We start from the raw sequence: 17,246 nt of genomic DNA, 5'->3' as shown, positions 1-17,246 counted from the left end.
AAAAAAAAAAAAAATTAGGAATTTACAGAAGATTGATACAATATTTTCCAGAAAGGGGAATGGGTAAATGAAGAACCATAGACATCAGGAAAGCTGAGTGGAGGAAGCTTGTCTTTAGATTAGGAAAAGAAGGTAGAAATCTTCCTGAAAGGACAGGAAGATTTCTACCTTCCTTTCAATGCTGAGAGGTCTTAGAACTTCAGCAGTATATTCAGAAATTTCTTTAATATACAGAAGTGGAATCTGAGAGGTTATTTCTTCTGGAGACTTAGAGATTGGCAGCCTAAAGCTATTAAATGCTTTGATAAATAATACATTAAAACAATTTTTTAAAAAGGCAGATTTGATAAATTCAATTCTTGTCCTAGAAGGTCTTGGTGAGACATACTATGAGCATGGTATAAATAAGGTCTTAATGGTTCCAATAATAGCATGGATATAGAAATCAGTGTTTCTTTTAAAAAAACTGAAAATTGTAAACTACCATCTGGCTGACAAAGAATCAAAAAAATAAGTCTAGCTGATGGTTTTTTTACCTCTAAGGTAAACTGAATTCCAGGACAAATCATATTTATTTTTTAAAAGCATTTTAAAATCGGATGGAGAAGCATTTCATATCACAAATATATCAACAGCATTTCTGTACCACACTATAGTTTAGTAGAAATGTCATTAAGGAGGTGATCTTCAAAAGACTGTGTAACAGTTAGCAAGCATAGGAGAGAGAGGACTACCCATGGCTGTACAGGTGATCCCCAATTTATATGATTTGCTTTTACTCTTTTTTTTTTTTGCCATTGTATATACGTGGGCTGTTCAATACGTAATAAGACTAATTTTACTGTGGCAAAACCACTCATCACAATATTAATTTCTGTGGAATAAAGAAATGTTGCTGTATGCATTAACAAAAGAGGTTGATAGATTTCGTATACTGGCTGATGTGCCAGAGTGTCACGTGACTAAACGCAAGTGCTCATCGGTGCGCCTACGAGGTGCGACCAGTCTTCGAAATGGAAGCGTCCTTGGAACAGCGGTATGCGATTAAATTTTGTGTGCATTTGCAAAAATCGGCATCAGACACTTTTAACATGATACGCGAAGCTTTCCACGATGAAGCAATGTCGAGGGCAAGTGTTTTTCGCTGGCATAAAACTTTTAAGGAAGGAAGGCAAAATGTGGAAGATCTTGAACGTGAGGGAAGACCTTCAACGTCCATCACAGAGACAATGATCAACACAACAGCGATTATCATCAAACACATCAAAAGGAAGCGTCCATTGCTGAAGAATGGCTTCTTATTGCACCACGATAATGCAAGGCCACATATTGCTGGTTGTGTAGTGGACGTTTAGCAGAAGAACAACACAGATATCCTACCACACCCTCCATACAGTCCTGATCTCGCACCGTGCGATTTCTGGCTGTTTCCTCAGCTCAAGAAACCACTAAGAGGCCGCCATTTCGAAAGCAACAAAGCATGTGTAAAAGCTGAGGAGGCAGTTTTGAAAGAACTCTCAAAAAACAGACTCTCACATGTGTTTAAGAAGTGGACGCAACGTTGGGACAAATGCATCGCGTCTCACAGTAGTTACTTTGAAAAAGACCATGTAATATTACTTATTGAACAGCCTACGTATGTATATATATATATATATATATATGTTATGCCACTGTCTACATGTTGCTATGCACTTGTATGCATGTGCCATGTATGCAGCAGTTAGCCAGCATATTACCTCATATCTGCAAGTTGAAAATTCAATTGCTGGTTTGAAGATGAACTTTAAAAATAGAGGTAGATAAATATCAGCTCAATACGCTTCTGATGTTACTGTTTCTGCAAATTTATTACAGGTTTAATTTGCACCCTTATTAAACATGTCAGCAAAGTCACAACAATGAAGATATGCCAATACATAAAAAGAGGCATGCTGTTATCAATTCAGATACAATATTAAAATTCATACAAAAACTCAACTCTGGTTTTAAGATTGTTGACGATGCACATGAATTTAAATTAAGCAAGTCAACAACAATCTCCAAAGAATAAGGATAAAATTAAAGTGCGTGAAAATGTTACTTCCGTTTTGACAAAGAAAATCATCCATTCTCAGAGGGAAACCATCTGAGAGCTGAAAAAATTCTTAATTGCGTGGATCAAACATTTAAATCAAAAATCAATACCCATCAACAAATAAGGCTCTCAGTCTTTAAAAAATAGAAAAAAATCAATCAACAAATACAAACTGTCAAAAGATGTGAAAAAGAAAAAAAAACAGTATCCTATTTTAAAGGGGAAATTTGCTTTATATATATATATATATATATATATATATATATATATATATATATATATATATTTTTTTTTTTTTTTTTTTTTTTTGGAACAAATCCTCCATGTAAAACAGGGGTTACCTGCACCTGCTGATATAATTTGTCCTGGACACTAAAATAACCAGAGTGGATAACTTCCAAAAAGTCTAATAATGTCCGTAAAATCTTGCTCGAGTAAATTAACAGTATCCGTCAAATGGATGTTAGTGAAAAGAGATTATTATTATTAATAATAATTTCTTTTCACTAACATCTGTTTGACAGATACTTTAATTTAATATATATATATATATTAAAAAAATGCAATCTTCATTTAGGCCCTTCAAGATATTGATTAGACTTTTCTTATATGTTCTGCTGAAATATATCAAATCTGCCTTTTTTAAAAAAGTTTTAATGAGTCCTTTATCAATAAAGTATTTAACAGCTTTAGGTTGCCAATCTCTAAGTCCCCAGAAGAAACAACCTCTCAGATTACACTTCTGTATATTAAAGGAATTTCTGAATGTATTGCTGAAGTTCTAAGACCTCTCAACATTGTGGTGTGCTTTCGTCCTATCAGGAAGATTTCTACCTTTCTTTCTTCACTTAAAGACAAGCTTCCAACACTGAACTTTCCAGATGTCTACGAGATCCCTTGCTTATCTGGTTTGTCTTACTTCGGATGTTCTAGAAGATCTGCAGCCGTCTATTGTGAGGAAAATAACTCTTACATCCAGTATCATGAACTGGATGTAAGATTCACCTAGCTAAATCTGCCATCTTGACTAAACAGAGTACTTTCCTTGCAGAATGGTTATAGGTGAGGCCTTTCTATATTGCCCAAATTTAAACAGATCTGATGGCCTTCAGTTATCACAGTTATGGGAAATATTCTTTGAGTTTCCATCTTTAATTTCAACAAACATGACAACTTACACATCTATTTAAAAAAAAAAAAAATATATATATATATATAGAAGAAATTTTCTTCTTGGAATGCCTTGGCATAATTTTTTTGGAACATGAAAGAAATTTCTGAACAGAGTAAAGAAGTGAAGAATGAAGGTAAAATAATTTATTACAGCAAGAATAATTTTTCTAACTTGATAATTTTTTAAATAATCATCAATATTTATTTTTAAAATTTTATAATTACTCATCATCATCATCATCAAATTCCTGCCATGTACCCTCAAGGGGTGTACAGGATATGACAGTACTACATGAAAAAATTACATCATTACTAACTTCCTATCTACAATTTTCCTCCAAATCAGTCTGTTACTTGTCAAGACTCCAACATTATCAGATCTTATATTTCTATCGTCTAAGGCACTTTGTACCGTATCAATCCACCTATATCTTGGTCTTGCTCTGGGTCGTTTTCCTGCCAACCTGGCAGAGAACACTTGTTTTGCTAATCTTTCCTCTCCCATTCTATTTAAGTGACCATACCATCTGAGATTAGCTCTGCTAACGCATTCCTGGATGCTGACAATGTCAAGTTCTTTCCTAATATCCTCATTTTTAATATGATATTGCCATTGATGTCATCTGTTCACGCCTCTAATCTTTCTCAGGACTCTCATATCTGCGGTCTCTAGTCTTTGGTCAAGTGTTTTACTTCTGACCCAGCTCTCAGATCCATAAGTTAAAATTGGTTTGAACACAGTCTTGTATACAGTTAATTTAGTGTTCCGACTAATTTCTTTCTTATTCCATATGAATTTATTCAATTGACTTCCCACGATACCAGCTTTGCTGATTCTGTTGTCTATTTCTATATTTAGTTTACCATCTTTAGTAAAAATTGTGCCTAAGTAGCTGAAATGTTTTACTTGTTCCACAGGTTCTCCATTCACAACACAGTTGACATTTTCAATGATTCTGCCTATTTTCATTGTCTTTGTCTTTTTATTGCTGACCTTCATACCATATCTATTACAACAGCTATTCAATTTAGTCAGAGAATCTTGCAGACTTGTAGCGGATTTATTTACAAGTATAACATCATCCGCATAAAGCAAAGAGCTGACATTAACATCTCCTATTTTGATATCAGGTTTAATACCACATTCCTTCATAATGTGATCCATATAGATAATGAATAACAGAGGGGATAATGTACATCCTTGTCTCACACCAGATTTAACATTAAACCATCTTCCTGTACTTCCTTCAATTCTAACTGCTGACTCACAACTCAAATAAAGACTAAGTATTGCTTGATATAATGCCCCATTGACACCATATAACTGCAGTGTATTGAATAGCTTCTCTCTTGGCACCTTGTCATATGCCTTTTCCAAATCGACAAAACTTAAATACAGATCTTTGTTATATTCCCATGCTTTCTCGACTATTTGTCGTAAAGTGAAGATCTGATCCTGACAGCCTCTATTTGGCCTGAATCCAGCTTGTTCTTCACCAAGCTTTTCTTCCACAATTCTTCTCAACCGTTTCTCAAGTATACTTGCATAGATCTTGCCAGGAACACTCAGTAGGGAAATACCTCTGTAATTCTCACATTCAGTTTTATTTCCCTTTTTATATATAGGTACTATGAGAGCTCTACTCCAATCATCGGGAATTCATCCCTCTGTCCAGGCTTTCTGAACTATGTAGTGCAGCCAGTGTAAGACTCTTATACCACCATACTTCAGCATTTTGGTCGAATATCATCTACTCCTGCTGCCTTTCCACATTTCAAACCTTTGATGGCTTTTTCTACTTCAAGTATGGATATGTATTCCTGACTGCATGCCTGGTCAGTGTTTTTTATCACTGTGCTGTCATCACTGCTTGTTTCATTTAGCAGTTTTTCAAAGTAATTACTCCATACTTCAAGGATATCTTTTTCTCCTGTTTTCATTTCACCTTTATCATCTCTAATTCCTTTTACAGCACTCTTTCCTCCATTCCTAAGCTTCTTCAACAACCTCCAGAATATTTTGCCACCTTCTTGATATTTATTTTCTATATTCTTGCCAAAGTCCTCCCATGACTTTTGTTTAGCTAGTTTTACACACTGTTTAGCTTTCTTACATTTGTCTCTGTATTCTGTAAGAGTAAAAGCTGACTTATTTGCCAGGAACTTTTGATATGCTTTCTTCTTTTCCTTCACTGCCTCTTTAACTTCCTGTGTCCACCAGGGAGTTCTGATTTTTTTATCTTTGCACACAACCTCACCACATGCCTCTCTGGCAGAATCAATCAATGTTTCCTTCAGAGTTTGCCACTGAATCTCCAAGGTTTGATTCCTGTTCTCAAACTCTTTCATTTTCTTTTCAATAATATTTCTGTATTTTAGTCTACAGTTTACATCTGAGAGCTGCTCAACTTTTATTCGCTTTAAAACTTTCTTACATGTTATTCTTTTCAATATGAAATTCAATTTTATCCTGCTCAAGACTAAATAGTGATCACTTCCAATTTCAAATCCTCTGTACACTCTGGTGTCCTGCACCAGGGAGAAAACATCACTATCAACAATAACATAGTCAATGAGACTTTTCTTATTCCTAGCCTCTTCTCTCCATGTGAATTTGTGGACATTTTTATGTTGGAACATGGTGTTAGTAATAACCAGTCCATGTCCTGAGCAGAAATCCAACAGATATTTGCCATTATTATTAGCTTTGCTCTTTTCTCCAAATTTTCCCAAAATATTTTTGTATGTCTCACAATCATTTCCTACTCTACTATTTAGATCCCCAACAAGGACCAACTTTTCCTTTTTCATTGTGTCAGTTGCTTTTTCTAAAGCCTCAAAAAATTCCTCCACTTCTACCTTAGTAGAACCTTCTGTGGGACCATAGGCACAAATAAGTCTCATTGTCCAGTTCCCCATTCTCATATTTGCCCACATTACTCTACTTGAGACTGACTGCCATTCAAGAAGATTAGCCTCGTATTTTGTGTTGAATACTATGGCTACTCCTTCTCTTCCTTGATTGTTATTGCCTGAATATAACATTTTGTATTTATTGCTCAGAAAGATCTCACCAGTTTTGGTCTTTTTTGTTTCAGTCACCCCTATTATGTCGATCTGGTACTTATCTAATTCCTCAGCTAGCTCCATTTCTTTGCCATTCAGGCTTCTTACGTTGATAGTACCGATCTTTAACTCTGGTGATGTTGAGTTGGGGTTTGTTTTCAGATTTGTTCCAGTAGCTGACTTTTCGCTGTTCGCCCTGGTTCCCTGGCGAAAACAACGGGGGCCTTGTTTAACCGGGCGACGCCCCAGCCGGCATGAAATTTTGTCATGTTGTACCATCATTTTTTATTTTGGTTTAACCAATAAGAATACAATTTGGTCGGCTAAATCCAAAATTGCCAGCCCATCCTCGTTCGTTCAGTATCAAAGTAGATACCCAACAGGGTGCACCACGAGAAGGTGAGGATTGGACATTAGGTCAGAAGCCCTGGTCGGTTCACCGCATTCCTTTAAAGGCTATGTGGAGGTCTCCTCTCAGTTATACAGCTTTGACCCTTAAGCACCCCTTATAATAATTACTATTATAATTATAATTACTCTATTAATTATAGAGTAATTATAATTACTCTATAATTACTTATTATAATTATAATTACTCTATTTTAAAAAATAAATAATATTTTCCAATCAGAATACTGAAAATAGAATGACTACTATTTTGTACAAGAGGATAATTTTCTGCACTTAGTTTTCAAAGTCAGACTGGGATCTGATGATCGTACAGGCAGACTTGGGTACTGTATTCATTTTATGTTTGATGGTTAAACAACAAGAAAAAAATAAGATATTTATTAAGTGGCTAAATTTTGCTGGATTTCAAACCAGTACTTCAAGCCACAAATAATGTCACCATACACACTCAATAACAATTAGTAGTGAAAACAATTGAAATTGTAATGGACAAAAAAGAACTAAAGTCTAACTTGATACTGTCTGACGTTGAAAAAAAGAAAAAAAAAAAATTTTAAGACAAATTCTAACCTTTACTGGGCTGGAGAAGGCCTAAAATTGGCTGTCTCCCAAATTTTAGATAAATGCTATACTTGTTAATGTTAGGGGATTTGTTAATGGTTGTTTTGTTCCTTCAGTAAATGCTGAGAATGAAGTTAGTTTTTATCTTAAGTCATTAGGGATATGCTGTAGTTTTCCCTTAAAATGTCTTGATTCTATACTTCCAAAGCTTGAATAGCAGGTGGGAATTCTAAACAAAGTACAGAATGAAGGCCTTCATTCTAGCAATAATAATTTATTTAACTTGATAAGAGCAAGTGTTTGACATATATATATATATATATTTGACACAGGAAAGTAGAAAGAGTATACATGACCATGGAAAGGAGGAGAAGTCCCAAAGATCATCCCACACACCAAAGGATACCAGTGTTTGAGGGAAAGGCACTCCACTCCACTATAGAATATTTGAATGAGGACTAGTTAAGAAAGGATCAAGAGCATTGGGAGAGTAGAAAGGTTGTCTGGTATTCTGACTGATGAATGGACAATTTGCTTAAACCCTTGTTTATATACAACAAATCACATCAAAACTGTTCCAGATGGTTAGCAGAACACTAGAAAAATTGGGGCTACACACACACAGTAGAGGACTAAAGTTATGCCAAGAAAGATTACTTGACTGTATAAATAGTTGTATTGCAGAAAATCAAGCCTCAGGGTAACAAGTGAGAAAGTTCAGGACCATTTTTACAATTTAGGTAAAGTAGTCAAGACAAGAGATGAATGTCCAAAGGAAACATTCAGTTAGAGAAGGTAAAAAAATCTAGATTTCACAATGTCTATCACAGAACATGAGACCACATACAAATGTGCAGGTTTTGTCCCTGTACATTTGTATGTGGTAGAAAACATCCCTAGATTAAGAATCCCAGCATATGCCAATATTAACGCTGGTTACTAACACAATTTCAGTATGCGTTTCAAACAAAAGCAAAAAATCAGTTTAGGATGTCTGTTGGTAATGTATGTCTCATAAATAGCGAAGTGCATGTGGGAATGTTTTTGGTGGAATTTGTTGAGGATTTTTTTTTATTTATTTGTATGGGGTTCTCTCCTCTTTCTCCCCATTCCTTGGGGGGGGAGGGGGGGAGCCCTCCTAATGAGGGATTGAAGTACACGTATCTTATGACTAAGTCTGTGTGTGTTCATGGGGAGGGTTTGCCTGTTCAGAGGGACAAAAAACTCCAAGTTTACAGGTGGAAAAAAATCCCTCTACTTCCATATGAGACCAGCTAACTCACCTTTAGTTGAAAGAGATCAGATAAGGGTTCTTCATGTCATGGATGGAAATTGAACCCAGGTCTTTCCAACCAAAGGGCTTTGTCTATACTGACTAAGCTACAGAGGCTCTAATCCTAATTGAATATGAATACTTCATCACTGCTACATGAAAATAACAATTATCTCCTAAAGCTCACTGAACTTTTGGAATAAAACCATATATAAGAGTGAGACTATAAAATTGGTGTATTGACCACATGTTTAAATGTAGACTGGAGAGAATCATAGTGAACAATAGGTGATTACAAGGGAACAGACAAATAAGCATTTTTTTTTAAATTTAGTTAATATTAGGTTAATTTGTTGCATTTTTTGTTTTTTATAGGAATGTGTGACAGCATGTGTTGTTTAGCTTTTAAGAAATAGTTGTATATTTTATTATTATTATTATTTGGTAACCTCCATGGAGTCAGACTAATCGTGGAAGGCCCACTTAATCACCAATGTATTTATCATAATGAGCTTTGAAGTTATTTATACCACCTACACTCACAACACACTCAGGCAATGTATTCCACTGACTAACAATTCTCCATGTAAAAAATCAACTCCTAAAACCCTTCTTCACCACATCTTTATACAACTTTCAGAGATGGCCTCTTGTTCTTCCCATCTTAACATCCACTCTTTTTATAATTTTTTCTGTATTAATCTATCAGATTAATACAGGAACTAAGCCTGTTTGAGTACCATGCATTGATTTGGCGCCATCTGTCACAACAGCTGTGAGATTACCACCAGTACCATTTACAACCTTCATAACTGCATCATAAATGTCTTGATCTTTGGCTGTGTTATGCAATGGCTCTAATGCTAGTAACTCTTCATTAATAACAAAGTCTTTGGAAACTGTTCAAATGAAAATTAGAAGTTGAGCTGTATCTGTTATGTCAGTTGATTCATCCAGAGCAAATGAGAAGTAAGCTGAATCTGTAATAACACTTTTTAATTTATTTAATATGTGAGAACCTATTTTCTAGACTCTTTTTGTTACAGTTTGTTTGATAGTGAGATGCTTTCAAACTCACTGGCAATTTTATCCTCCCCAAATGCACCTGCCATTTTCACAGAACAGTGTTTCATAAATTCACCATCAGATAATGATTTTTTTACTTTTCCTATCTCTGCGCTTACAAAAAACGATGCCAAGAGTGAGCATTTTTGTAATGATGTTGATTTAGTAAAAATAGGTTTCTGAGCACTAACCTTTCTCTTCAAATTACGTATAATTATAGTACTTGTCCAGTGTATTACTTGTCCAACTTGGTATCTAGTGGCATGGTGCTGTATGCAGTGGCGTTTGAGGTTATATTCCTTGTGCACAGACAATACTTGCAAACACAGAAGGCACTGTGGTTTGTTGTTATTGTTTATAAACAGAAATTCATTTTCCCATTTCTCCTGAAATAATCTGTTTTCTTCACAGATCTTACATTTCTTACTCATAGTACACAAAGGCTGAAGTAACTGACCAGGAGACAAACTGCAACAATAACACTGTTAACTGTGAAACTGATCACTGTAACCAGAGCAGAGCAAGTGACTTTCAATGATGCATTACTCTGGAGCGCATAGAAATCTTCCACTCCCACTACTACACCTCACACAGAGAAGCAGTAGATTTTATAAATTGAGTAATCTTTTTTAAAGCAATTTTGATTCCATGTTGAGAATATAAATTGTTTCTGTCATCAGAAATAATGAATATAACTAGTATATCAATCAGAAACTCTGCGGTCGAAACTAATAGCTAAATTGATAAATATAATTTAATATAGTTTTTATACTACCGCGGGCCTGCTGTTGGCCACCTATGGTGTAGACAATGCAGACCTTCCACAATGAGATGCCTATGCAATATAATAATAATAATAAATTACACAGTTAACAAAGCTACATGTGAAAAATTCACAATGACATGGAAGGCAACTAACGTTAGCCATCCTGCGAATGGCTTGTATTTATGAAATTCTTATGATAAATAATTTTTTCATAAGATATGTCATATTTTTTCTTATGTATGTGTATTTATTTATGTATTTAATTATATAATTTTATGTAGCATTTTTTCCCATAAAAATCTTTTCTGTAAACCTATAGTACATTTGTATCATGGGTGGGCTAAAGGATATTTTTTTTCTCTTTCTATTTTTCATTATTTTTATTTTTTATTTATTCTTACATGGTCTGGAAACCTTGCTCTAGAGACCAAACATGGAACATTTTTAAGCCATTTCAGGCCTCCAATAAACCAGGCAGTAGTCTCACACTGGGCAATGAAATTCGTCTCTCACCTAAAGACAATCACAAACATTCATGCTCCTGGCAAGATTCGAACCTACACTGTGTTGGTTGGAGAGTGGATATGCTAACCACTTGGCCAACCAGGCAAGCAAAAAGAAATGACTGACCTAAATGGGTCAATCATTTCTCTTCACTTCTTACTAATCAGAGTAAAGGATAAAAAGGAATGTAAAAATAGGATTTTGACTTAAGTAAATTAAGAACAAACTGTTACTCCCAGTCATCTTTTATTACATCCACTTCAGTTCTGTGGAATAACCTTCCCATGAAGTATTTCCCAAGAATAACTTCTAGTTCAAGAAGAATATCAACAGATTTTGTTCTCGACTCCAGCACATACACAGCATTTATTTGCTATAGGCCTTGTTGGCCTCTCAGTGTGTGTGCGTGTGTGTGTGTGTGTGTGTGTGTGTGTGTGTAATAATAATAAAAAAAAACTGAATTTTCCATTTAAGGTAAACTTTTAATTTATACATTGGGAATACTGTATCAAACTATAGAATTCAAAATTTTGACTAATTCTTGATGCACAACTAAGTAAAAATTTCAGCACTGCATTAAAAAAAATGCAAAAGTCAATGGAATAAACTTTACATTAACTGAATGATCATATTAAGGGAACAGAAAATAGACCAATTGAGGAATTTGCAACTGTTCAAAATTGGCAAAGCATGTGAGAATCTTTCTTTTACCTTTTGCGAAAGCCATGGTTCTTAGCATTCTATAGAAGTGTTCAAAGCATTTAATAATTGCTGTGCTGTATTATGCTGGCCAATTTGGAGAGCATAAAATACTCTCGGGGTGCTTAAGGGTCAAAGCTGTATAACTGAGAGGAGACCTCCACATAGCCTTTAAAGGAATGCAGAGAACCGACCAGGGCTTCTGACCTAATGTCCAATTCTCATCTTCTAGTGGTGCACCCTGTTGGGTATCTACTTGGATACTGAACGAACAAGGATGGGCTCACAATTTGGGATTTAGCAGACCAAATTGTATTCTTATTGGCTTAACCTATATAGAAAATGATGGTACAACATGACAAAATTTCGTGCCGGCTGGGGCGTCGCCCGGTTAAACAAGGCTCCCGTTGTTTTTGCCAGGAAACCAGGGCAAACAGTGAAAAGTCAGCTACTAGAACAAATCTGAAAGCACACCCCAACTCAACATCACCAAAGCTAAAGATCGGTACTATCAACATAAAAAGTTCTCATTGACTATGTTATTGTTGATAGTGATGTTTTCCCCCTGGTGCAGGACACCAGAGTGCACAGAGGATTTGAAATTGGAAGTGATCACTATTTAGTCTTGAGCAAGATAAAATTGAATTTTGTATTGAAAAGAATAACATTTAAGAAAGTTTGAAAGCGAATAAAAGTTGAGCAGCTCTCAGATGGGAACTGTAGACTAAAATACACAAAGATTATTGAAGAAAAAATGAAAGAGTTTGAGAAAAGGAACCAAACCTTGGAGATTCAATGGCAAGCCATGAAGAAAACCCTGATTGATTCAGTCAGAGAGGCATGTGGAAGGTAGTATGCAAGGATAGAAAAATCAGAACTCCATGGTGGATACAAGAAGTTAAAGAAGCAGTGAAAGAAAAGAAGAAAGCATATCAAAAGTTCCTGGCAAATAAGTCAGCTTTTACTCTTACAGAATACAGAGACAAATGTAAGAAAGCTAAACACTGTGTAAAACTAGCTAAACAAAACTCATGGGAGGACTTTGGCAAGAACACAGAAAATAAATATCAAGAAGGTGGTAAGATATTCTGGAGGTTGTTGAAGAAGCTTAGAAATGGAGGAAAGAGTGCTGTAAAAGGAGTTAGAGATGATAAAGGTTACATGAAAACATGAGAAAAAGATATCCCTGAAGTATGGAGTAATTACTTCGAAAAATTACTAAATGAAACAAGCAGTGATAGCACAGTGGTAAAAAACACTCAACAGGCATACAGTCAGGAATACATATCCATACTTGAAGTAGAAAAAGTCATCAAAGGATTTTTGTGGAAATGTGGAAATTCAGCAGGAGTAGATGATATTCGACCAGAAATGCTGAAATATGGTGGTATAAGTCTTACAGTGGCTGCACTGCATAGTTCAGAAAGCCTGGACAGAGGGACAAATTCCCGATGATTGGAGTAGAGCTCTAATAGTACCTATATATAAAAAGGGAAATAAAACTGAATGTGAGAATTACAGAGGTATATCCCTACTGAGTGATCCTGGCAAGATCTATGCAAGCATACTTGAAAAACGGTTGAGAAGAATTGTGGAGAGAAAACCTTGGTGAAGAACAAGCTGGATTCAGGCCAATTAGAGGCTGTCAGGATCAGAGCTTCACTTTACGACAAATAGTTGAGAAAGCATGGGAATATAACAAAGATCTGTATTAAAGTTTTGTCGATCTGGAAAAGGCATATGACAAGGTGCCAAGAGAGAAGCTATTTAATACGCTACAGTTATGTGGTGTCAATGGGGCATTATATCAAGCAATACTTGTCTGTATTTGAGTTGTAAGTCAGCAGTTAGAATTGAAGGAAGTACAGGAAGATGGTTTAATGTTAAATCTGGTGTGAGACAAGGATGTACATTATCCCCTCTGTTATTCGTTATCTATATGGATCACATTATGAAGGAAAGTGGGATTAAACATGATATCAGAATTGGAGATGTTAATGTCAGCTCTTTGCTTTATGCAGACGGTGTTATACTTCTAAATAAATCCGCTACAAGTTTGCAAGATTCCCTGACTAAATTGAATAACTGTTGTAATAGATATGGTATGAAGGTCAGCATTAAAAAGACAAAGACAATGAAAATAGGCAGAATTGATGAAAATGTCAACTTTGTTGTGAATGGGGAACCTGTGGAACAAGTAAAACATTTCAGCTACTTAGGCATGATTTTTAGTGAAGATGGTAAATTAAATATTGAAATAGACAACAGAATAAACAAAGCTGGTATGGTAGGAAGTCAAATGAATAAATGCATATGGAATAAGAGAGAAATTAGTCAGAACACTAAATTAGCTGTATACAAGACAGTGTTCAAACCAGTTTTAACTTATGGATGTGAGAGCTGGGTCAGAAGTAAAACACTTGACCAAAGACTAGAAACCGCAGATATGAGAGTCCTGAGAAAGATAAGAGGCGTGAACAGATGGCATCAATGGCAATATCATATTAAAAATGAGGATATTAGGAAAGAACTTGACATTGTCGACATCCAGGAATGCATTAGTAGAGCTAATCTCAGGCGGTATGGTCACTTAAACAGAATGGGCGAGGAAAGATTAGCAAAACAAGTCTTCTCTGCCAGATTGGCAGGAAAATGACCCAGAGGAAGTCCAAGATATAGGTGGAGTTATACAATACAATGTGCCTTAGACGATAGAAATATAAGATCTGATAATGATAATATTGGAGTCTTGACAAGTAGCAGACTGATTTGGAGGAAAACTGCACATAGGAAGTTAGTAATGATGTAAATTTTTCATGTAGTACTCTCATATCCTGTAGACCCCTTGAGGGTACATGTCAAGAATTTGATGATGATGATAAAATACTCTCAGATTTTCTGCAGAGATGATGTATCTTGTTAGCACTTCATTTCATCTGCCTTCTAATGATTAAAAAAATTCCTCCTATCTGACAATGTTGCGTCTTAAAACTTGCCCACCCACATCATCACTACACAAAATTGCCTAATTCAAAGCATATTCTCATATATACTAATTTAAAATCCTCATCTAATTCATCCTTTTATTGTTCCTTATTGCTTGAATGGAATGATGTCTCAAATACCTGGCTTTCAAATAACCAAACCCTCAAAATTGAAACATACTATTTGATTTTTAAAACAATGGATTTAATAAACATTTATACAAATTGTCTACTAGTTTCGCTAGCTGTAACTGTCTAGCTTTGTCAAGATGAGAAAGGTTATGCTAGTATTAAATGCAAAAAAAACAAAAGAATGAAGTAATGGTTTAAAAACAGTTAGACAAATTGAAGAGCACGCATGAGATCACACGCATAAGGCGTGAAGACTTAGTTATTGTTATTAAGTCGCGTTTTATAATTTTTCATGTAATTTAGTTCTGTTAAACTTAATGAATTTAACAGATTTTTCCACATCTTTTAATATTATTCCCTGGTTTCTATTGAAATTATTTCCTGTTCGTAGGACTACTGCAGCTTCTTTAAAGGCTCTACAACTAAAACCTCTTCAATATATGGCATGGAATTGTTATCCCAATCTATTAAATGGTTTGAAGTTGAATTTGAAGTTTAAATTCACATTAGAATTGGAAAACAATCATCAATTGCCCTTTTTAGATGTACTAGTTAAAAAACAAGATAATAGAAATATCAAACTTACGATATATCATAAACCTACAGATATTGGACGTTATCTCCATTATACATCCAATCATCACTATGCACAGAAACTGAGCATTATACGCATGCTAAAAAACAGTCAAAAATATCATCACAGAGGAAAAGGATGTACTTGCTAAGTCAAATATATCAAAACCCTTATATCAAAAACTCTATCACAAAATGGTTATCCTCAAAATATAATCAACAAAATTCTCTATAGAAACAACCTCGGACGACCCAGTACGTATCATCCATTGTCATGCCCTATGCTGGATCAGTCTCCACGAAAATAGCAAGAATCATGAGACCTTTTAACATCAGAGTTGTTTTTAAACCTACCACAACTACAAGACAGTTATTAAGATCCACTAAGGATAGTGTCGCTTTCTACTAATATGCAGGTGTTTATAGCATACCATGTACATGTGGACACCTACATAGGCCAAACTTCAAGAAGCCTAGAAATTCGAAAGGAACATGTCTGAGATGTCAATCATAATAGAAGAGACACCCCAGGGTTAGCACATCATTTCTCAACTTCAGACCATTCAATAGATTGTGATAACAGTTCCATGCAACATATCGAAGAGGATTTTAGATGTAGAACCTTTAAAGAAGCTGCAGTAGTCCTATGAACAGGAAATAATCTCAATAAAAACCAGGGAATAATATTAAAAGACATGTGGAAAAATCTGTTAAATTCATCAAGTTTAACGGAACTAAATTACGCAAAAAAATTATAAAATGTGACTTAATAACAATAACTAAGTCTTCACTCCTTATGCGTGTGATGTCATGCGTGCTCTCCAATTTGTCTAACTGTTTTTAAACCGTTACTTCATTCTTTTGTTTTTTGCATTTAATACTAGCATAACCTTTCTCGTCTTGACAAAGCTAGAATGTTACAGCTGGTGAAACTAGTAGACCATTTGTATAAATGTTTATTAAATCCATGGTCTGAAAAATCAAATAGTATGTTTCAATTTTAATGAAAAGGACCAAATAACAACTTTCAGTAAAAACCAATCCCTAAATGGGGTTAGCACGTAAATCAACTTCTGGTATAATATCATGATTCATCATAATTCAGGATACCTACAGTATCCTGAATTACCTGACTAGCAGATTGATTTCCCAACAAGATTGGGTAATTCAGTGATTGATGTATAAATGTATAACTGGCTGATAAATGAAGTTCCTTTGATAGCTCATCATTTTACCCTCGATCCTTTACTCATTAATAATGTATTAGTTCCATCCATTGTTCCAGAAGGCTATTTATAACATTGATTCCATGATGTAAATAGCAAGATAGGTGGTGTTTCCCTCCCCCCAACTCCCAAGTATTCTTCTCCTAACATTCTTGACAATGAAATTTATAAGACACTATTAATTGTGTTTGAGCTAATACAGAATAAAAATTTAGCCAGTCCAGTCAGTCCTAAAGCGTCAGTTTATTCACAATCTTTTTTAATTAAGCAAATAGTCAATTACAAATAGGCTTACCAGTAGGCAGATGGAGAATGGAAAATAAAGATTTGTTCAGAAGCCATAGTCATTACACCATCCTTCTCCAAAATCCTCTTTGCATTATCTTCTGAGCTATCTGAATATTACTCTTAGTGAGTATTGCTTTCACATTCAAATTACATATGATATCCTCAAACATATTTTATAATACACAATTAATCAAGAACAATATTTTAACTATCATTGGTAAATTGTAGGTCTGGTAGTGTACTTTTAAAGAAGCAAAATGTTTGCTGGCAAAGAAATTCATCAATTATTATTATTGAATATTTAGAACAGCAATTTAACAGAATCAGCACCATTAAGGAATAAAAGTAAACACAAGTTTAATGATTCTGATATTTCTTCTCTGTCACATATATCAATACAATACAGAACCATCATTTGCATGAAAGCAACACAAAGAAAGTTGAGCTG

General features: G+C 34.8%; 1 protein-coding gene across 5 annotated transcripts in view; it reads right to left on the bottom strand.

The window, feature by feature from the left end:
- LOC150100640 (DCC-interacting protein 13-alpha-like) overlaps positions 1-17,246 on the bottom strand; it is a 408,578-nt gene that overhangs the window by 327,019 nt on the left and 64,313 nt on the right. The window lies entirely within an intron of this gene.

The sequence above is a fragment of the Typopeltis vanoorti genome, chromosome 12 (assembly GCF_054136105.1).
Source record: "Typopeltis vanoorti isolate ZY-2024b chromosome 12, IOZ_Tvanoo_1.0, whole genome shotgun sequence".
NCBI classification, from domain to species: Eukaryota; Metazoa; Arthropoda; class Arachnida; order Uropygi; family Thelyphonidae; genus Typopeltis; species Typopeltis vanoorti.
Note: the sequence above shows the minus strand (reverse complement) of the source record. Positions and strands in the feature narration are given on the sequence as shown.